Raw genomic sequence first — 24346 nt, 5'->3', positions numbered from 1 at the left:
TTCCTTTATAATCATGGAGAGAATGGAGTGCATATCCCTTCACAATAATTAGTTTGAGGCAATTTTTGTCATGGTGAAATATATTTATTTAGGCTAGCGTTATAATCAACTAAAAGAAAGTAACTGTTAAATAAAATATTAAAAAAAAAGTAAAAGAAAGTAACTTTCTTCAGGTAAAAAAATAGTTGGCCACTTAGGATCTTTGATATTAATATTGTTGTTTTTAAAATTTATTAGAGAAATAATGTTGTTTTGAAACTTATTAGAGAAATATTGTTGTTTTGGGAGTTCGAGGCTAGAAGTCGAGGGTTAAGGATTCGATTAATGTAGAGGTCGAACGTTGAGAACTCGACAAACAAAGAAAAACTTGGAAACAATATGTATATTAGGGTTGTCGAGGGTTGAAGCATAAGTCGAAACTTCAACCCTCGACAAGGAAAAGGAAATCTCGCTAATTTTATGATGAGGATCTCGCTCTAGAAGGAAATTTTGCTAATTTTGTATATTAGGTTGTCGAAGGTTGAAGTTTTGACATACATAAGTCGAAACTTCAACCCTTGACAAGGAAGATAAGTGGGTGAAGCTAATTTTGTGATGAGGATCTCGCTTTAGAAGGAAATCTCGCTAATTTTGTGATGGGGATCTCGCTCTAGAAGGGAATCTCACTAGAAATGTGGGCTGAATCTCGTGAGCATCGCTGGGAAAACAATTTGTTAAAAAATGCTTGAGGATCTCGCTCTAGAAGGAAATCTCGCTAATTTTTTTTATGGGGATCTCGCTCTAGAAGAGAATCTCGCTAGAAATGTGGGTTGAATCTCTTGAGCATCGCTAGGAAGACAGTTTGATAAAGAAATACTTGAGGATCTCGCTCATAATTGTCTTCACTTTATTTACTTTCCATATATATATATATATATTATATACATGACCAAATAGAAAAAAAATCTAATAATCATTAATGAAAAAATAACAATAATAACAGAATTTTGAATTGTAAGAGAGAGCGAGATTCTGAGTGAGATTGTAAGAGAGAGCAAGATTGAGAGAGCGAGATTGTGAGAGAGAGCAAGATTGTAAGAGAAAGAGAGATTAAGAGCGAGATTGTAGGAGAGAGCGAGATTGTGAGCAAGGGCGAGATTGAGAGAGCGAGATTGAGTCTATCACATGGATTAAACGGTCAACTAGTCAGCTGACGTGGTCTGCCACATGGAAATCGTCTTCACTTTATCTACTTTCCATAGAAATATATATATATATATATGACCAATGAGAAAAAAAGCTAATAATTATTAATGAAAAAATAACAACAATAACAGAATTTTGTTACAACTAATAACTATAATTGAGTAAGTTTAATGAAAGTGCATATATTAAAATTGACTATAATTGAATAAGTCTAAAAAAAGATGTGAGGTCCTATCACCATGCTGCCCCTGCTCCGATTCCCCTGCACGATTTCCTGCATGCATTAACCGACTGATCCGATTTCCTGCATTCATTGACGCATTCATGCCCCTCTGCCATAGCTTTAATGCCTTTTCAACCACCCCAAACCCGTGGGTCGAGTGTTCAACACTCGACCTACATCCTTTTAAACTACCATCCTCTTCATTTTTGCTCACTCACTCCCTTGATAATTTTTAAGACTCACTGCCCTTAATTCATGAGCAGGATCTCGCTCATGAGGATCTCGCTCATGAGCAGGATCTCACTCATGAGTGAGATTTCCTTCACTCACTTATCTTTTATTGTATATTCAATTTTTTTATTATAAAGTTGTACATTATTATTTTAATTAATTTGTACATTATTCTTTTATTTAACTTGTACATTATTCTTTTAATTAAGTTGTACATTATTCTTCTAATTAAGTTGTACATTATTCTTCTAATTGAGAAACAAATATTTTTTTAGTTGAGAAATAAATTTTTTTTTTTTTTCAGATCATGGTTTTAAACCCAGGACCTATTGATCCCGATGTTTTGCACGACCAGTCTATTCATCGATCATCTGTTGTATGGTGAGATCGTACTACTGGAGAAATATCTTGCAGGCGTCGAGAGGCAGTTCTCCAGTGCACTATCCCGCTCCACCCTCGAATACTACCGCTACTGCGCACATCTAGATTCTATGGGGTTGCAAGATTAGGATTTATTCAGTTGGACTGGCATCTGATCACAACCTTGGTTGAGAGATGGAGGCCCGAGACGCATACATTTCATATGTCTGTTGGAGAGTGCACTATCACTCTACAAGACATAGAAGTGTTGTTGGGGTTACCTGTTGACGGTGAGCCGGTCACCGGAGTGATGTACAATGACTGGTTAGAAGTTTGTCAACTGTATCTCGGTGCGACCCCACCTGCCGACAAGATTAAAGGATCGAGGTTAAGTTTAATATGACTAGGAACACAATTTCGTGAGCTCACAGATGATGCAAACAAGGAAACCGTCATAAGATATGCACGAGCATATATACTACAAATGATGGGTGGAAGTCTATTTCAGATAAATCAAGTCATTTTGTTCACTTGATGTTTCTGCCACTGTTAGCTAACCTCCATGATGCAGGGCGGTATTGGTGGGGTGGAGCATGCTTGGCATGGCTGTGTAGACAACTATGCAAAGCAACATAACCTGAGGTTCGAGAGATAGTTGGGCCTCTCTTACTTTTGCAACTATGGGCTTGGGAGCGATTTCCAACAATGGCTCCACAAAACGATGAGTCCTCTCATATGTTTTCACATTGGTGAGTGACATCTTCCTCACAGGGTGATGAGACAATTCGGTTTTCAGCAGGATGTCCCATCGCCATGTAATACTGAACCCGTACTGCATGATATTGACCTAAAGACTGGAGATTGGTCCGAAAAAGTTCCACATTGGTAGTGCGATAGCACCATCGTGCAAGGTTTATTGCAGTGGGGTCTTGAACAGTTTGGCACAGATGTCACTCCAGAATATATTCATTGGTATAATAATATCACAAGGCGTTACGTCACTCGTCTAGGAGCAGTTGTGGGTCATCTGGTAAATGAATGAATATTATCTAATTATTTTTAATTTAAATTTATTTTAAATATTGTCTAATTGTTTTATAATTCACAGAGATCAAACAACAGTAGACTCCATGAGGTTGCGAATGATCCGAACTAGGTTCTTGCTATATGTAGTGACAACTAAAGCTATATGGAAGAAATTCATTATATGTACGATATACCCATTGTTCCTCCACCAGCTCCTAGACGTAGAGGACATGTTCGGGAAGATGATGAGTTTGATGAGGTTGCACATAATATGGAAGAGTTGCCCCTTATGATGCAGACGCAGAGTCAAACTGATTATGTTAGTCCGATGATGATGATGCCAGCATTTGGTTCAGGACATTATGACTCAGAGGTTGGTCCTTCGTCTTCATACGTGCATGGACATGGTCGGGGTCGTGGAGAGCATAATGAATATTTATATTATGAAGTGCCTGTAGAGGTACCAGAGCAACATCAAGAAGAACCCGAGCAACCTCAAGTTCGAAGTCGACGATGATAACCAGCTCGAAATCGATAACGTCTGCCTTGTGGGACACATTGATTTTTGTAATTATTTTTATATAAATGAGATATTTAATTTACATTCTTTTATTTTTATGAGATATTATTTTTTTTAATTTATTCTTTTTAGAGTTTAAATAAAATAATAAAATATTTTTATAATTTTTTTTTATAAAATGGAAAATTAAAAAAAAAAGAAAGGAAGGAAGAAAGAAAAAAGAAGGACAATGTGTAATAATTAAAAAAGAAAAAAACGGAAAATTTGTACAGATGAACCAAAAATTGAAATGTACTCTCGCCCTCTATCAAAATCTCGCTATCTCGCTCTCGCTCTCAAAATCTCGCTCTCTCTCAAAGTCTTGCTCTCTCTCTTTTATTTTTATGAGATTATTTTTTTTAATTTATTCTTTTTAGAGTTAAATAAAATAATAAAATATTTTTAGAAATTTTTTTTATAAAATGAATTTTTTTTAAAAAAAAAAGAAGAAAGAAAGAAGAAGGTCAATGTGTAATAATTAAAAAAGAAAAAAAAAAGAAAATTTGTACGGATGACCCAAAAATTGAAGTGTACTCTCGTTCTCTATCAAAATCTCGCTATCTCTCTCTCGCTCTCGCTCTCAAAATCTCACTCTCTCTCAAAATTATGGAAACCTATCAAAATCTCGTTCTCTCTCAAATCTTGCTCTCTCTCAAAATAATAATGGAAACCTCTCAAAATCTCACTCTCTCTCATAATCTTGCTCTCTCTCAAAATAATAATGGAAATCTTGGAAAAGCGAAAGGGTAAGATCAAGGGTTCAAAATTCGATCTACCTACCTTGGTCGAATTTTGAACCATCGACTTATTTAAAAAAAAAAAATTACAAATAGTTTGAAAACAACAATATTTTCCTAAATAGTTTCTAAAAGGACAATATCCTTTTAAATTTTCCACAAATATCCATAAATTACAAATTTGTATAGTTTAGAAAAATATAATTAGTGCTACTTTTTTATATAAAAAAAATCACACCGATAACTTATAATTCCATAAATGGTAAAAAAAACAAATATGTATATAAGATTGTTCAACATAATATAGTAAAATGTCATTGTCTATCAGGATAGATTTAACTATTGTGAAGGCGGCATATTACTGATAGATCTAACTATAATTGTCTATCAATGATAGATCTATTTAGTATCATTGATAGATCTATCAATGATGGACTAGATCTATAGATCGCTGAAAGGTCTATAGATCTAACAATGCTTATTATTGTCTATCACGGATCAACATTGGTATTTTGCTATATTTATAAATAGCTTGACTCATTTTCTTATTTTTGAAAATAAGCCTAAAATGTAAACCTAATATGACTACTTAAAAAACCTAACCGCATAATAACTATTACATCATTGTGTCAAAGTAGTGATAAATATATAATAAACTTTTATAAAGGGAAAAGTAAAACACATAGAATGCTTATACAAATTCTAAGTTCATCAATGAACTTGATTTTTTAAAAGTTGAAAAACTAGGTCTATTTAGTACTGATTTGATTTTTAGTTTTATATTTAAAAATTAAGTTATTTACGCTCTTTTTCATTTGTTGGTTTTTATTTTATTATTTTTCAGTATAATAATTACAAATATGAGAGATTGAACTTTACATCTCAAGATAGATAGTACAACCAATTATCACTATTCTAACTATTTTTTAGAGCTTTCTTTGTTTACTTAACTATTTTTTAAGAGCATTTTCAAGATTTAAGCAATATTTTAAAATTTGAAAAAAAAAAAGTAAGATTTTCTATCTAATTTTTAGAAGTTTAGTTAAAAATTCAAATATTTACATAAAAAGTGAAAATTATAGTAAAAAAAGTTAGGAGAAAACAAATACAATTTTTAAAATCAAAACACAAAAATAAAAAATTAAGCCCTCCTTTAGTCATTATTTGATTTCTAATATTGTTTTAAAAAATCAAACTAAGTTTAAAGACTATAACATAATTTTATTTTCTTTTTCAAATTTTGCTTGAATATTAACTCTTCAACTTAAGAAAAATTTACCATGGTGAGAAATTGACAGAGAAAAAAAAATGCCATTTTAAAAATAAAAACCAAATAGCTACCGGCCTAAATTATTAACTAACGAAGTCTAGTTTTTTCTTCTTTTTCTCAAATAATAATAATAAATGGCAGGAGTATTGGAATATGGTGAATTGTTCATGTGTGCAAATTTTGGGGGAAAAAAAACATTACTAATTGAGATCGTACCGACATAGCCGATAAATTAGCTGACAGACCAACGGTCTCTAGTTTGACTCGGTCTTTATTATTTATTATAATTAATTTTTAAATGAGATATGATGCGTATTTTTTATAAGGTTTAAATTTTTAAGTAAATGTTTAAATTTTTGTTCATAAATTAACATTTTCATGTACCAGCGTATTTCATACTTAAAAATATAAGTTCAATTGAATCTAAGAATATATATAAAAATAAATATTTGAATATTTAATATATATATATATATATAATTGTTTACTCTATCGAGATCTATCGATAATTTCTTTTTTTACGATGGGAATTTTATGTTAATTATCTTCATTATTTTGATTTTAGAGTTTAAAAAATGCATGGTTGAAATTTATAATTTTTTTGAATTTAAAATTTAAGTTTTTTAATAGTGGCACTCTTATAATTTACGAAGTCTAATTTATTGGATAAATAAATTATTAAAAAAGATAAAGTAGAGGTAGTTGTTTCAAGTGTAATATTTACAAAAACGTAAGTTGATGGAATGAATAAAAAAGATATACTAAATGAATTAAATTTTATAGTTATTAAAAATTATAAAAGAAATTTGATTATTAGTGAATTGGAAAATTTTTTTAAGAACTATTTAAATGTATGAATTTAACCATTAACCTCTCATTCGAATCCTTCAAAATTTTGTATCTATCTTCATAATTTCAAAATTTTATCTAAACCAAAAAGTGTGTGTACACACACATATATAAATTGTAATAATCCTCTCATAGTTTAAAAAACATATATATTAAAAAAATTTGATGACATTTGTCTCTTAAACATAATTTTTAATTTTGATTTTTGATTTGATTATATTCTTAATTACAAACTTTCATTTAAATCTAGATTTTTTTAATTTTACAATAATCTTCTTTTTTTTTTTAATTTATTTTTATTTTGATTGGGATGATTTGATTACTCTTAATTTTAAATTAAACCAATATTTTTAAATTTGGTGAAAATTCAAAGTATTTTTTTCCCTATTTCTTGGCAATTGTGCTAAAGAATTTTTTAATTTTTTTTATTTGAATGATGTGATTATCCTTTTAGTTTTAAACTTTAGTTTAAACATATCATTTTTTTTCTATTTATTTTGTATACAATTTTGTAATACTCATTTTTTAGTTTATAAAATATGATTTGATCGATTTAAATTAAAATATTATTTTTTTCCCCGGCAGACATAAGCTTAAAAGCTTATTATCTTGTAGGTTTGTAATGATCTTCTTTTGTATTTTAAAGTTTATTTTAAACATTTTTTTTTTCTAGGAAGACATAAACCATAACATATTAACAAAATTTCAAATGTTTAATTTAGACATTTGTAGAAAAATTTAGATTTTAAATCCCAATTTGATTTTATTTTGAACCAAATTATATTTAAATTTCAAATTATAATTTAATTTAATTTTCAACTAAATTATATTAACATAATGATGCTAAAAAAAACCAATGGGGTTAAAAAAAATATATTAAAAAATACAATTCCTAGACTACAAACATTTTAAATTTTAGAAGATTTTATTTTATTTTATTTTTCTAATAAGAAATTAAATAGGGGATTGAACCTCCAAACTCTAGGGAGGAAGACCATGTCAATTAAATCCAATTGAGCAAATTTTAGATTTCATTATCATAGGAAACAAGTTAAAAAAAACATTTTTAGTTATAACAATCTAATAACGTACCTCGTACGTATCTTTGTGTATGAAACTCTCTCATATATTTATCGAAGAATAACTTAAAAATCCAAAATAACAATAATAAAATTGGAATTAAAAACCCCATAATAATCTAATAATGCATCAATCTATGTGTATATCTTTATGCAACATTTTAAGCAACAACTTCGGTTCTATGGTGTAGTGGTTAGCACTCTGGACTTTGAATCCAGCGACCTGGGTTCGACTCCCGGTAGGACCTTTTTCTATTTCAACATTTCTCTTTTTGTACTTTTTCCTTTTCCTTTTCATGTTATTATTTATTTATTTTTTTTTTAAATTTTCCGTATTTTATTTCTTCTTTCCAACGGGAGGCTATGTAATCAGTATATTATATATTTTAAAAACAAAATAAAGTTTATTTTATAAAAAAAATACTTAAATATATGTATCTCTAACTTCAACGTTGATATTACAAGTTTTATATTAATTGAGTTATGTTCATTTTGACTGTTAGATTATATCTATCTTCGTGCATTTCACAGGATTTATTCAATAATAATTTATCACATGATAAATTCTTTTTACATCCATTTTTTTTTTATAATTTTTAATGTGTGGGTATAGAAATGCACAAGAATGAGTACATGTGGAGATATACCTAAGGTCTCTATTTTAGATTTTATACTTAATTTCTACTAAGTTGTTACATTTTTAATCCTTATTATGAATTATTATATAGTTTCTACTTTTAAATAAGACAATAAAATTTGCGACATAAATTCACTTGATCTATCTTTTCCTATAAATATCTGTTTTACAAAGAGTCACAACACACAACATAAACCTTTGTTAGAAAGTGAAACAAAGCACAAATAATCATCAATAAAAACAAGAGTAGAGTTTAAATTGGCATTCTCACTATTGTTGTAATATCTTTTAGTTCAATGATATGTTGGGTATAGATTTGAACCTTTACATCTTAATTGAGGATATCATGTGATCTTCCCCCCCTTTTTTTTTAAAAAAAAATTAACTATACTATGTATAAAAGAGATTCTGAGAGGAGAATATTTCATTTTCTTATTTTTCCTACACTATTAGTCAATGTCTATTTTGTCCTTTGTGTATGGAATGTATTATGCAACTATTTGGATGTATATGTTTTTTTTAAGTTATGTCGTCTTTTGTTGATAGGATGTGGCTATTTGAATGTAAGTGCCTTTTAGGTCCAACAAGTGCAATTGATGTTGATGGGGTGTGCTATCAAAAGATTTTAGATAAAAAAACCAAACCAACTTAAGAAATAAACACGGAAAATAACTTTTATTTTTGGGGTCCCATAAAAATATAAAATGTGAAAAACTATAATTTTGAGAGAAACAAATAATTTTCCGATTCAAGAAAGAATATCAAGGATAGCACTTGAAATCCAAATGTAAATTAACAAAAAAGTTGAAATAAAAGGTGAATTATAATGATGTCACAAGCTAGGAAAGATGTCACATACAAGGATAAAAATAACAGGAAGAGAGATAAGAAAGAAGGAATATAGAGAATTGTTAACCTAATTTGGTGTAACTATACCTACCTCTGGGAGGCTCTCCGCCTAGGAGAAAAGAAATCCACTAGTATGTAATTTAGTTTTACAACATGCACTTCAACTAAAATGACATAAAATCAACTTACACATAATTGATTTACTAGTGAGTAAGTTAGGCTCCCCCTAACACGAATACTGCTTTAAATGAGTCTGCAGATTTAGGCTCCCCCTAAATTTGTTGCTGCAGCAATGACCTCACGTTATCTTCACCTGCCAAATGAATAATCACTCACCTGGTGTCTTGAACAACACTACTAACAAACTGCTTGAACAGATCAAGCTTCAAAGAAAACCACCGTTCTTCTTCACAAAGATAGTCCACTATACAATATCAAAATCTTCATGTAAAAACCTTTTCGGAAGAAGAACACTAATCAAGGGAAAAGACAACTTACCCTAGAAACACCAAAACCAACCAATAAATACAAACCATACAAGAAAAAGAGACCAACACAGACAACACGAATAAAAGGAAAAGCTCTCCTCAACAAATTTATCACCGATAAGGAAAAAAAATAACTCAGCCATGCCAGAGACAAGATATCCAACTAAATAATAAAAAATATTATTTGTCAACTTCAGTAATAACAAACTCCCCATTTTGCACAAGATTTTCTTTTATGCCAAACAACCAAAGAACTGAATAGAAACGAGGAGAAATCAAATACTTCATTAGAAGGAAACACAAATGATAGCCCGAGCAACAACAAATACAACATAGTCCAAACGAACAAAGCAAACAGAAAAACAAACATCAAAACAACCACACAACAATCCAAACAGCCAAGCAACATCCATAAAATAGCACAACCACATCCATCTCCCCCTTTTGCCAAGAAAAAAAGCAACCAGTCGAAGGTGGCTGAGAAGAAGAAGCCACATCAGAGCGCGAAAGAGACACACTGAGAAGATAAACTAATGCATCAATTTCAGCCCTTCAAGCAGTTAAATCATGTATAACAGTGGTCAAAGAGCAAGACTTAGCAAACAAGATGCGGAAGATGCGAGTGCGCAGCTCAGTAGGAATCAACATACCACCTTCAGGAACGTAGAGATCCTCCGGAAGAGGAATGTTAGAGGCCTTGGGAGGATGAATGTTGTGTAGAGGCCTTGGGAGGACGAATGTTGTGCAGAATGTCAGGAGCATGAGTCTCCTGAAAAATCTTGTAGCTGAGATTAACAAGCTAAGGAGCGGAGCCAGAAGCATCATTCGAGCCAAGGATAGTTGGGCACTAAGATAGAAGACTAGAGAAAAGCCTTAAAAGACTAATTGGCAGCTTAATTGCAAAAGAGTCAACACGCCTAAGAAGCTGGTTGTACACAAATACTCCAAAATTAAAAGTAAACATAGTACAAATTTGATACTAAAGACTAGCCAGAGAAGGAAAGAGACTAGAAACCATGCATTTAAGGGCACCAATTTGCAATGCCTATGTGAAACATAATAACATATCTCACACTAAGAGTAAAAGTAGATGACTGACTAGACTCAGGGCACTTAGATCGAGTGCCACCTGTCAGCTCAACAACAAGCTCCTTAGTGGAAGGATGGGAATCACCCAAAAGAGGAGACTCTTCATGCCTAAGATAAGCATTAATAGTGGTAGGAGAAATGGAGAAGCAGTTGCCATGAATGTAAACCTTCTGATAGTCTGGGTTGCTAGGATAATCAAACTTAGAGGGAAGATTGATAATAAACTCTCTCAATAACTGAGGATAAAAGGGACCAAGGTCCAACACAGTCTTAAGAAGTCCAACTTGTTGAAGAAGATCCATAATTTCTAAACACGATTTGGTCTGGTCAGAAAGAGTTTTCTCATTAACGATATGATGTTGCACCACATAATTTCAACATTGAACATTATCCTCATTATGGAATATATCCCGTCAATAGGAATAATTGGGACATTCGGAGGATTTTTTCGACGACAATCCTGGTGCGCGACTTATTCCTAACTATAGCAACATCATCTTCACTACTTGACTCAAAGAGTTGAGCAGATGAATCAGAGACAGAATCATCGCTTTGCTACAGAGAGGGAGTGCTTTTGGACCGATTATAGGTGGATGGACCACACTCGATAGAAGCATACACAGAAATCCGCTTCTTCATCTTCCTTAGTTGAGCAAGAGAATTGTTGTCATTAGAAGAAACAGAGACTATCTTACCAGAGGAACTAGAACCAGAACTATCATCATCTGACTCCATAGAGGAGGAGGAAATCACACCCTGGTTACAACTAGAAGTAGAGAGTCCCAAAGGAGGAGACCTCAAAGGACTATTCGTTAGATGAATAATAGGCTCTCCCAAATGAAGCAAAATGCCAGTGGCATCATGAACTCAAGGGAATCGTGAAGGTTCGTAACGGAAGGGGATCATTCCCAACTTTAAAATTTTTACAGAAATCCAATTTTATAAAACAAAACATTACGCATTACACAAAAAAAAAAAAAAAAAAAAAACATGTTTTTAGAAGAGAAAATAAATTAGGGTTTAGAAACCCTTACCTTTAAAGAACCTTTCTTCCCCTGATCATTTTCTCTAAGAATGTTCACGAACAGAACAATCTTCAAATGGTCACCACCATGAAAAATTTCCTCCATATTCTCTGTAGGGATGAGAAACTCTAAGGAGATCAAGACCTGAACATACTCCTCACGTTCTTGAGAGACTTAAGGGGGAGGGAGTTACAACTCCCTCCCAATTTTAAATTTAATAAATAAATAAATAAAATTAAATTAATTTAATTATTTAACTAATATATATAAATATATGATAACTACCTCATCATATATTAAATATATTGAACAATGTTATATCAAATATAACACATAACCTATAGTTTTATATTGTATCAAATACAATATAACCTATAGTTTTAGTTCTCTCATCAATGGTATTTAATATAAATCTCATTTATATTAAATTCAATTATATGAATCCAATTCATACAATCGATATTTGAATCATATTTAAATATTTATTTTCTCTAAACTAAACTTTATATTATAATGTATCAAATATATTATAGTAATTATATCATATATAATTAAATTAAATTAATTATATCACATATAATTAATTCCTTCATTTAACTTAACCAATTCAAATTAATTCAAAATTAGTTCTCATTAAATCCTTGTTGAGCTAAGTTGAATTTCATCTTATTTAATGCATGCTTAATCTATTGCTTAAATTCATCTAATCAATCGGTTTAAGTAGAAATAGTTAACTACTCGAGAGATAAAGTGGTTGTGAAACTCATTAAAAAAAAGAAAAGAATTAACTTTAGAAATAAAGTTAACATTTTGTCCAAATTAACTTAAGCGTGGGTCCTAGAGATAAGGTTTATGTGGTTTAAAATACTGAGAGGTGAAATTTTCATTTTATAAGTTAAGAACATGAACAGATACTTATGCATATCTTATGAGGATATAATAAACATTCTTAATGGTACTTCATCAATTGAATTCCCACACTATTCACTGCACATTGCTTTCTTTTGTGTTGTAAGTACTTCATTCCATGCATAATCTTCACCATTCACACTTTCCACACATCACCATCATTTTCACATTTAACGCTTCACACTTTCTTGTAATTAATTAATTAATTGTTCTTTTAGTTGTACAAACAAATACTTCAACACATGAATTTGATAAACTTGTATCTACGACAATCTTATTAAGTTCAGCAAATAGTCAATACATAATTCATGCATTCGACCTTGGTTCTCACCAAGAAACCTTTATTAAGTTTGAACTTGGGCTTAGTTTTGGGAAACTTGTTAGAAATAGAGCACTTTATTCTTCATTATTCAAAATTCAACGCAACAAGAAACAAATTTTTGTTGTCGTTGTCGGGGACTTAGTTGACTGACTAATGTTTAAACCGTGTTTGATTTTTGCAGATACTCAAATGATGATGTATTGTACGCTTAAGCTGAAAGTGTGGCAAACAGTATATGAGTGAAGGCACACTGATAGAAATCCTATTTGACCCAGAGATCGAGAGGGTTTTTAGAAGAAGAATTAGAACAAATTAGCAAAGAAGACAAAGGAATTTAACTAGAGCCATGGGTGTCACACCCCGCCCTAAACTACCCTCTGAGCCTGAGAAAGGGCGTGACTGACAGCAGTTATCAACCCTTTTGTTGACACTTACTGCCTAATAACTCTGATACCAATGAACAAATTCAACAACCAATTGAATAAGTAGGCCCATTTTATTACAACAATGTATCATTTATACAACTTCAAGACTCAACTATAAAGTTTACAACAACAACTGTAAAACCCTCCGAAAGTGTAACTGTGACTTGTGGCAGACCATGACCTTAGCAGCACCCTGGAACTCCTCATCTTTCCGCTACTTGAGGGGGGGGGGGGGGGGGGATAAAACATAAAACATGGAAAACATGAGCTATAAAGTTCAGTGAGTGGTGCCTTTAGATAAACAAATAACTTTGACTACAAAAATATACGTTTTGTAAATCAATACATAGTCAATAAGAACATTACCACAAGTTTAATATTATTTTCCAGCCAAACCGCTAGACAATTCCCAACTCGATCGTTGGTTAAAACAATCAACCCCAGCTTGACCGCTGGTTATCTCATAACAAAACATCCCCAGCTTTACCATTGGTTATCCCTGACATGATCCTACATTTTCCCCAGTACTTCCACACGTATACTAAGACAACAACAATTCCTATGGAAACTTTCCTTGTACCCTATTATCCTGCCAATGTGCACATCGACTATTTTCCCGTCAGCTATGCTTAGGTAACTTGACTATATTTTTCGCCGATCATCACCGACTATCATTTTCCGCCGACTGAAGCCGACTATGTTTTCCCGCCAAGTACCTTTTCAAGCATGCTAACCATATATCCCGGGTACAATTTCAATTTCCCAAACAAACGTACAAACAATATCTTAACAAGCATAGTAACAAGATAAACATATATCCCTAATCATGCCAATTTAACATTATCCCCTATATATATTTACCTATATATAGAAATTACATCATCAATACAACACACAATAACCACTTACCTTGGTTGGTTAGGAACTTTCCTTTCCAAAGTTCCTTAAGTTTCCTTGGTTTCCCTTTTGAACCCTAAATTCCAGATTCAAATATCAGCTTAGATTACTCATAGTTTAAGACCTTATTTTAAGATGCTTCCTTCTGCAAACATGTTCTAAAATGTCTCAGAAAGGTACCAATAAATCTTGGCTCATAAATCCTCGTGGTTTGGACGGAAACATCAAAAAATCAAAACTGGCCCAGCTTATTCGACAGCTCGACCCTTCTGTTTTTTATTCATTCTCCAGCCCGATTCCTTGGAGCTTCTTCTCTGACAGCCCTACCCTGAAAACTAGACTCTTTTAGCTTTCAAATGTCTTTAGAATCACATAAAACGCATGAGTATTTCGGGAGAACTCCTCGTTCCAATTTGATGCTACTTCTTGTCTTTTCTGTCCGACAACATCTCCCCTCTTGGAACTTCTTGACCAACGCATGGTCTTGCTACCAACGCATGGTCTCCTCTCAATACACTCTTCTTTATGTCCTTTGAAGATAATTGAGTTCTTATCTGAAGTCCTTGGCCCTATTTATATGCGTCCAAGATTGCTCCACGGCCGATAGCAACTACTCGGCCGCATGTCCAAGTGTCTTTTCCTCACACCATCAACACATTCTTACATCAGCGCAAGCCAAAGTGTCTTATTCTCCTTTCACCAACGCATAGCCCTTAACTTTTACATGTCTTCTTATACATCCACTTAATTTGCTTAAGGTTTAAGAATTCTTACTAGCAAGCCACATGTCTGATGACGTCCTCCATATGAGCTCATCTTCTTATGCGTCCATTCCACTCAATATGCGTTCACTAGGGTGATGACCAACACCCCTTCTCAATGCATACTGCTAGCCTCGGGTATCAATGCATAGTGTAATCAACAACGCATAGCAACCCTTGGTTCCTATTGTTTACAGCTTGGTCGCACAATCTACAATACACCTAAGATTGAAAGGGTGCCTGCGAAAACACAAAACTTCACAAAACATTAGCTGCCAAGTCCCTGGAAACGGCGCCAAAAACTTGTTGGTTTAGGAAAGATTGTTTATTTATTATTAAGGACGGATGTGGTTGTACATGAAATCATGTGTTAGACATAGCTTATGCGTTTGCACCCATGCGTCTGAGTCATCCGTCGGAATGAAGATGCGTTAATCTAGTATGCAATGACCACGCGTTCCTATCACAAGTTTTCTTACGCTCGTGCCAAGTATAATGGAAACGCAAGTTTCTCGGGTAAACCGAGGTTGAACACAGGGACTTGTCACTCAATAATACTCGTGAAGCAATGCGTTTGAGGCAATGAATAAAAAAATAGAAACAAGTTTAAGGGATTTACACACTACTCCTACTCTTAACTAAATAGATTGAGCAATAGAAAACTTGTGATGAGAATAGGTAGAGACACAACAACCATTAATGCATAGTAATGTTTATTATCTTAAATCACCCGAGTAATCCCAGCTCATTGCACTAACGCATCGCACACCTCTCGGTGGTCAGCTGCATCACTATATCTCTATAGTGCATGGTTGCGTCGAGCATAAGATTGTGCCTATCTCTAGAAACAATGCGAACTTTGCTTTAGTGCGTTCCATCTCTTACCTTCTCAGGCAGTTAGACGTGGCTATTTAACTTATAGGCAAGCAATGCAACATCCCATAGACAAGTGTTGCTACAGCCTTTCACCAAGCAAAGAGGATTAACTCACTATACTCGCACAACGCACACCTCTTGGTGGGTTGCTACATGCGTCCTATCTCTAGGCTACACGATTTAAGCATGCGATTGCCTTTGATAAATAAACGCTGAAGATAAACTATGATAGAGATGAAGATGATGAAGAAGACGACAATAAGGGAGTCAAGATTTGCATTGATCACAAAATGTCTCAATATCTTAAGCTAAAATGTAATACAATACAGAGATTAGAAGAGAAAGGAAGAACTCTGCGTCAAGGTTGCTGGTGGAGCCATAGATGAATGGTGGAGATGTCTCCCTCGAGCTCTATCTCTTGCAAAAGCTCCGGTCATCACTCGATCTGGTTTGTGGAGATGAAGAATTCTCACTGAAAATCTCGTTCAAGCTCTCATCTGTGATCACAAACCTTTGCCTTGAGGCAGAAATTCGGATGTCTTGAAATGAAGGTCCAAAATGCTATTTATAGAGTTTAAACGCCGACAGCTATCATGATTGTGTTATGGCTCACTGATGCTTTTGTCGCGATATGGGCAATGTCACATCGTTTTATCTTGTTGATACTCCCAAGGTATACGTCCGAGCTCGATTCAGATGAAGCATCAACACGTTCTACCCATCTTGCGATCATCCTTCTATTATGGTTGTCACTCCGTGGCCACAATTTCCAATTGATCACTGCAACTTCCATGCAATGGCCGCATACGATCACCGCAACTTTCATGCAATGGGTGCATACGATCACCGCAACTTCCATGCGATGGACGCATGCGATCACCACAACTTTCAGTGCATGCGTTTGTCTTTGCGATCGCCTGGCTTCAGCGCATGCGTTTATCTTTGATTGCTTATTTCAAACGCATGCGTTTGATTCCTGCAATAGCTACAAAAATAGACAATTTGGCATGGAGTAACGCATAATATTGGGGTCAGTGAGGATCTAGGTGCTAATTGATGCAAAACTCAATTTTTCGCAAATTCTAAGTATTATCACCGCATTTTCTACTTATTAGCCCTCATGATTCTAAGTAAAAGGCTTATAATAACTGGCATTTCTGCCAGTTATCAACCCTTCAAACTTAGAATCATGCTTGTCCTCAAGCATGCGTTATAGTCAAGAAATTCTTAACTCAACTTCCGGCGTTCCTTTGTGATGACCAACTTCTCAGAATATAATTAACTTGTACTTCTAACCATGGCTGCAATGCTCTCCTCTACTTTGGCTGCTTCTTCAAAGAGATCTTTTCTAAGTTGAAATTTGGCAAGCCTTTGCTCATAAACTTTTTATTCATTTTCCACAATTTTGCGACAGCTCATGAGAATGCGTTCGTGCAAAACAATTTAAGCTTATGCGTTTACTTATTCGAATGCAGCGTTGAACCTGGTGACGCTCTTCGTTTTGGCTTACCCCCACGTGTGTCATGCGGGCATCCAACTTCGGTTGCGTTCCATATTCAACTCAACTCATGTCTTGTTTAATTTGGCTTACGCCAGACAGAGGAGTTGCGTTTATGCATTGATCCTGACGACTTACCTTCGTTTTGGCTTGCCTCCACGAGTGTCATGCGGACATCCAACTACAGGTAAATGCCTTTCACAACTTAACTCTTCTCAACATGGGTTTCCCCTATTGCGTTGACAGTGGAGTTATTATTTTCAAATTTTTTTTTGAAGGGAATGACCGCAATGTAATGAATGTGATTCTCCGAGACCGCTACCACCTCGAAACTTAGAGGGTGGCAGTGTTCTCACTGCAAGCTAAAAACAAACTCAACATGAATGTGATAACAAATGTTTGAGCAAGGGTTTGCACATAATAAAACTATAGACTTTCACAATTTGAAGAAGCTATTAAAAGTAAGGGGTGCCTTGCGATGCCTAGTTAGTGGATGTGGTGAATTATTTGTACCATCATAGATGCATCGCGAAGGATCGCAATCGGACAAGGGGAATTCCAAAAGGATAATGCATAAAAGATAACAAGAAAAGAACCTTAAGTAGAAGAATGCATGCGACAATGCGTTGGATGGTGAATTATTTCTGAATGGAAATCTTGAGGAGACCATTTACATGGTGCAACCCGAGGGATTCATAGTCTAAGGTTAAGACCAAAAGGATTGCAAGCTGAATCAGTCCATTTATGGGCTGTAACAGGCGTCTAGATCTTGGAACATACGGTTTGATACTGCGATCAAATCGTATGGCTTTGACCAGAACGTTGATAAATCTTGTGTCTACAAGAAGCAACACTTCAGTAGTATTCTTAGTGTTGTATGTAGACGATATACTACTCATTGGGAATGATGTAGGTCTACTGACTGCAATTAAGAACTGGCTAGCGAACCAATTCCAAAATGAAAGATTTGGGAGAGGATCTATTTGTTTTAGGTATACAGATCTTTCGGGATCGTAAGAAAAAAGTCCTAGCATTATCTCAGGCATCGTACATTGACAAAATGTTGCTCAAGTACTCAATGTAGGACTCCAAGAGAGGCCTACTGCCGTTCAGGCATGGAGTCACTTTGTCTAAGGATGTGTCCTAAGACGCCTCAAGAGGTTGAGGAGATGAGACGGGTCCTATATGCGTCTGTCGTTGGCAGTTTGATGTACAAGATGCTCAGTACTCGACCAGACATCTGCTACGCTGTGGGAATAGTCAGTAGGTGTCAGTCTAACCCAGGCTAGGGTCACTGGACCGCAGTGAAGAACATCCTCAAGTATCTTCGAAGAACGAAGGATTACATAATCATGTATGGATCTAGGGATTTGATCCTTACTCTATACATGGATTCTGACTTTTAGACTGATAGAGACTCTCGCAAGTCCACGTCAGGGTCAATCTTTACTCTTAACGGAGGAGCTGTAGTATGGCAAAGTACTAAGCAGGGGTGCATCACCAACTTCACTTGTTCCAGATATGTCTAAGCCCATTACCCTCTATTGTGATAATAGTGGGGCAGTGGCAAACTCCAAGGAGCCTCAGAGTCACAGGCGCGACAACACATAGAACGGAAGTATCACCTGATCCATGAGATAGTACATCCAGGGGACGTGATCGTCACAAAGATCGCTTCGAAGCATAATGTTGCTGACTCGTTTACGAAGGCTCTCACGGCTACAGTGTTTGAGGGTCACCTTCAAAGCATGGGTCTACAGGATCGCCTGCGGCTGGACTAGGGCAAGTGGGAGATTTCTTGTACTGAGCTTTTATGCCCTAGTTTTTTGTTTTGTACTAGTTTTTGTACACCCCACTTCACTTTAGGACAAGTGGGAGATTGTTGGGGTTGATGCTCTAAAGTCTCGTGTCCTGTAGTTTGTAAATAGTTTGTACGAACGCTTGTGATGTGTAATATATGATATTTTACTTTACTTCTTGTTTTTTCTCAGTTGAATGTTTTATTTCCTTTACCACAAACCAATAAACCTAAAATCCCTGGTTATCTTTATATAACTTAAGCATGTATGTGGTGACATACAAGTGAAGGAAATCGGACTCAAGATTTCCATGAGCAATGGAAATAAAATTATTCCAAATCACAATCATAAATGAACATTACATTTACAGTCGACTTCAAAACAAGCGGTTATACAATTAATAGAGAAATTACAGCATGAAAACTCAAATGAACAAAGAGAATACTTTACAAACATTTGAAGATGCGTCTCCACGCTCCTTTGCGAACGACCGCTCAAACAACAGCAACCTCGAATGCTCGATCTACACGACCTCAAGACAGCACGAATACTTTGCGCTCGTCCTCAACGATCGCCTCGGCACGAACTCCTCAGCAATAGCACGAACGACCTCCACAGCACCTCGACGGTGTCGAGTTGAGTATGACACTACCAACAAGGCTACCTTGGTATTCTCAGTGTGAGAATCCAGAGGGTGGGCTCTGTTCGGACTTGGAATGAGTCAGACGAAGGAGGAAACACCGATCGTGTACACGACTGTGAAAGTGGGAAATGGTGGAGACCTATCGTATAGGTCGATGCCCAATCGTTTAGCTAAAGTTATGCGATCGTCTAGCAACAACTATGTGATCGTTTAGCTCATTGTTTAGCTCGGTCTGTCGCCTACATACACTACACGCTCGTTTACTTTGGGCAAGTGATCGTCTAGCAAAAACTATGCGATTGTTTGGTAAATACTGAAGGATCATTTAGCTCGCCACTGCACAATCGTTTAGCTCGCCCAAGCTGTCGTTTAGTAAATCTATATTTATTTGAAAACTCTGTGAGATCCTTTTTTCTGGAAGAGAAAATCTCAAAAAACTTTTATCAAACTTTTCAACAGGTTGTAAAACTTACTAAAATTAGGAAAACCATTTTCCTTTTATCTCACGGTTACCATGAAAATCCAATAACCACCCACTCAATTGGTTATTAAAGAAAAAGAATTAATTATCCAATAATTAATATTATTATAAATATAAATGATAACCAACTTATCATACTATATTTATAACCTATAGTTTTAATATTTCATCTCATGAAACATATAAACCATAGTTCTTTTTCTATTCCATGGTACTTAATGTAAATCTCACTTACATCAATCCTCCACTAGATGTATCTCATACATCAAACCGATTATATCATATATAATCAAAATACCTCTTGTCAATTTGAACATTTCAAATCAACTCCAAGAACTGATTCTCAACTGAATCCATTGAGCTACCAAGCGGACCTCATTGACCTATAGCTCGAAACTCCAACAATACATGAATAACTGACTAAACTCTTTAGTCACGGGATCCACCATCCGTTAACTGTCAGGCACTTCACTAAAGACTGACAGCTGAACTCTCCTTACCACAGATATATTATGTGTCCATCTTAACCAATCAGCAGTGCAACAACCCTTCACAGGTCACTCGTAAGTGCAGCTGGGCCAATAATTGTTATGCCCCTGTAGTTACATCTGTCTCCTTAAGTACCACCGATCCCTCTAATGAACATAAGTCATAATCCTACTATGACTGAGTCTTCTCTTCCAAAGAGAAGTTGTGGCCACAATGTTCAAGCCCCGGAATCAACCCTTAAGGAAACAATCTCTCTACTTATCTCTACTTTAGGAAAAGAGTGAATTCCATCTTGTGGATTGAGTTCCCAGCTCCCAGATCAAACAAGTCCCCAAAAAGGTAGGCATGTTGAGTTGGCAATCTGGCCACTCTCACCCATACTAATCAAAGGACCGCCCTCAAAGGCAGGAGTTCCCAAAACACTCAGGATTGAGGTCGTGTCACCTATGGTCGTTTAGGTGAGATGTAAGTTTCTAGTATCAACGGTGTTATATATAGAGTCTAGTCATCTCGTGGTCCAGGTCTTATACAAACTCTTTGTATAGAACACTCCCGCTCGCGCGTCTCCACATGAATGGTTAGGATCTACCACCTGTAGTAGTTTACAACACTTGCAAACCTCTACAAAGTGGGCTGCATCCGTAGTGTCACAAGGATCAGGTATCCCACCTTAATCCTTATACTACAGACCTATTTAGGTTATCACTTAAGGCATGATCCACTTGTATATCACATATACATGCTTAAGTTCACATAAGATAACCAAAGAGCTTTGTTTATTGGATATGAATAAATGCAAAATTAAATAACACTTATTTTATTCATTAAACAATGTGTATATTTACAAAACAACGAGACTTCGGGAGAATTAGGACATCAATCCCAAAAATCTCCCACTTGTCTTAATGACTCGGAAGACTAATGTACAATACAATATAAAAATGTACAATATACAATAAACTAGGGCATACCCCATTATCATCTCCCACTTACCCTAGACAAGATGTCGCATGTCCCGTAGACCCAGACTCTCCAGGTGACCCTCGAACACTCAGCAATGTTATGCTCCGATGCGATCTTCGTGACTATCACATCACCACGATGCACAATCTCCCTGACCAGGTGATATTTTCGTTCTATGTGCTTACCCCGACGATGACTCCGAGGCTCCTTTGTATTTGCCGCAGCCTCGCTGTTATCACAATAAAGAGTGATAGGCAAATCCATATTTGGAACAACTTCCAAATCTGAAAGGAACTTCCTCGGCCAAACAACCTTTTTAGCTATTTCATAAGCCATTACGTATTCGGCTTCCATAGTGGAGTCTGTGATACATCCTTGCTTGATGTTTCGCCAGACTACAACCCCTTCATTCAGAGAAAACACTGACCCCGATGTTGATTTGCGAGAATCTCTATCGATATGAAAGTCAGAGTCTATGTATCCTGTAAGGATCAGATCCTTATATCTATACACAAGCATGTAATCCTTCGTTCTCCGAAGATACTTGAGGATCATCTTGACCGCCATCCAGTGATCAAATCCTGGATTGGATTGATACAGGCTGACAATCCCTACTGCATAGCAAATGTTGGGTCTGGTACACAACATTGCATACATCAAGCTTCCTATAGTAGAAGCATAGGGAATCCGTCTCATCTCCTCAACTTCTTGAGGTATCTTAGGACATTGATACTTTGAGAAAACGATTCCATGCCTGAAGGGTAACAAACCCCTCTTGGAATCCTGCATCCTGTACCTGATCAACATTTGATCAATGTACGATGCCTGAGACAGGGCTAACTGTTTGTTCTTGTGATCCCGAAAGATCTGAATCCCCAGAACATACTTTGCCTCACCCAAATCTTTCATTTGGAACTGGGTAGCTAGCCAACTCTTAATGTCAGTTAGATACCCTACATCATTCCCAATGAGTAGGATATCATCCACATACAGTACCAGGAAAGCTACTGAGTTGTTGATGATCTTCTTGTAAACATAAGGCTCATCAACATTCTGATCAAAGCCAAACGATTTAACAATAGTGTCAAATTTGATGTTCTAAGATCTAGATACTTGTTTTGGCCCATAAATTGACCTATTAAGCTTTCAAACTCTTCACTTTTGATCTGGAACGATGAACCCCTCTGGTTGATTCATATAGATGGTCTCCTCAAGATTATCATTAAGAAAAGCAGTCTTGACGTCCATTTGCCATATTTCATAATCATAAAATTTGGCTATCGATAGAAGAATCTTGATAGACTTCAACATGACAACAGGTGAGAAAGTTTCCTCATAGTCAACTCTCTCAACCTGGGTATAACCCTTTGCCACGAGTCTAGCCTTAAAGGTTTGCACCTTTCCATCTACAACTCTTTTTCGCTTATAGATCCATTTACACCCAATAGGTCTTACCCCATCAGGTGGATCAATAAGCTTCGAGATGTTATTGAAGTACATAGACTCCATTTCCTGGTTCATGGCTTTAACCTATTCATCTTTGTCAACATCCTCCATTGCTTTCTTAAAAGACAACGGATCCTCGACCCCATCATTTGTAATGATGTTATGGGCTTCAGTCAAACCCATGTAGCGATCCGGTGGGTTCATAACCCTCCCTTTATGTTGAGGTAGTCTTAACTCTTGAACTGGTTGATTAGACGCTCCGACCTCAACAACTCTTGTTGATTTGTCGATCTGTTCAACAACTCTTGTTGAACCTCAACAGTCTTAGTCTCACTTGAGATCTCACGTAAAACGACCTTACTCCGTGGCTTATGATCTCTCATGTGGTCTTCTTCCAAGAAGATAGCATTTGTGGAAACAAACACTTTGTTTTCACTTGGATCATAGAAGTATCCTCCTCTCATTTCCCTTGAGTAGCCTACAAAGAGGCAAACCTTCGAACACGGTTCCAACTTCTTTGGGTTAGTCGCTAGCACATGTGTCGAACAACTCCGAATCCTGAAGTGGTGTAAACTACCTTTACGGTCGCTCCATAACTCAAAAGATGTTTCAGAAACACTTTTCGAGGTAATGTTGTTCAGGATATAACATGCAGTCTGCACTGCATAACCCCAAAATGAGTCTAGAAGATGAGCATAACTCATCATAGACCGAACCATGTTCAACAAGGTTCTGTTTCTCTTTTTTGATACACCATTCTACTGAGGTGTACCAGGGGCCAAAAGTTGGGATGCAATCCCATGTTCTATCATATAGTTCTCGAATTGGAGGTCCATATACTCTCCACCACGATCTCGTAGTGTTTTTATCTTCTTACCTAACAAGTTTTCAACTTCAGCCTTATACTTCTTGAATTTATCAAGGGCTTTAAACTTACGTTGCATTAGGAAGAGATACTCAAACCTTGAATAATCATCTATGAAAGAGATGAAATATTCATACCCACCTCAAGCTCTAACATTCATTGGACCATAGAGGTCTGAATGTTCAAGCTCCAAGGCTTCCTTGGCTTTGCAACCTTTTCCAGTAAAAGGTCGTTTGGTCATCTTGCCTTCAAGGCATAATTCACATACCAGCTAGGAGTTTTCTTCTAAACTCTTTAGAAGCCACTTTTCACCAATTTTCTCAATCCTATTGAGGTTGATGTAACCAAACCTTAGATGCAAAAGA

At 35.5% G+C, this 24346-nt stretch overlaps 1 non-coding gene across 1 annotated transcript; it reads left to right on the top strand.

Moving 5' to 3' along the window:
- The first annotated feature begins 7695 nt into the window (after positions 1 to 7695).
- On the top strand, positions 7696 to 7767 carry TRNAQ-UUG (transfer RNA glutamine (anticodon UUG)). The gene has a single exon. It is a non-coding gene; the product is annotated as a tRNA-Gln (tRNA).
- Positions 7768 to 24346: the final 16579 nt, after the last annotated feature.

This window comes from Benincasa hispida, chromosome 9, assembly GCF_027475165.1.
Source record: "Benincasa hispida cultivar pf3 chromosome 9, pf3_genome.v1.1, whole genome shotgun sequence".
NCBI lineage: Eukaryota > Viridiplantae > Streptophyta > Magnoliopsida > Cucurbitales > Cucurbitaceae > Benincasa > Benincasa hispida.
This window is presented reverse-complemented; position numbering and strand designations above follow the sequence as displayed.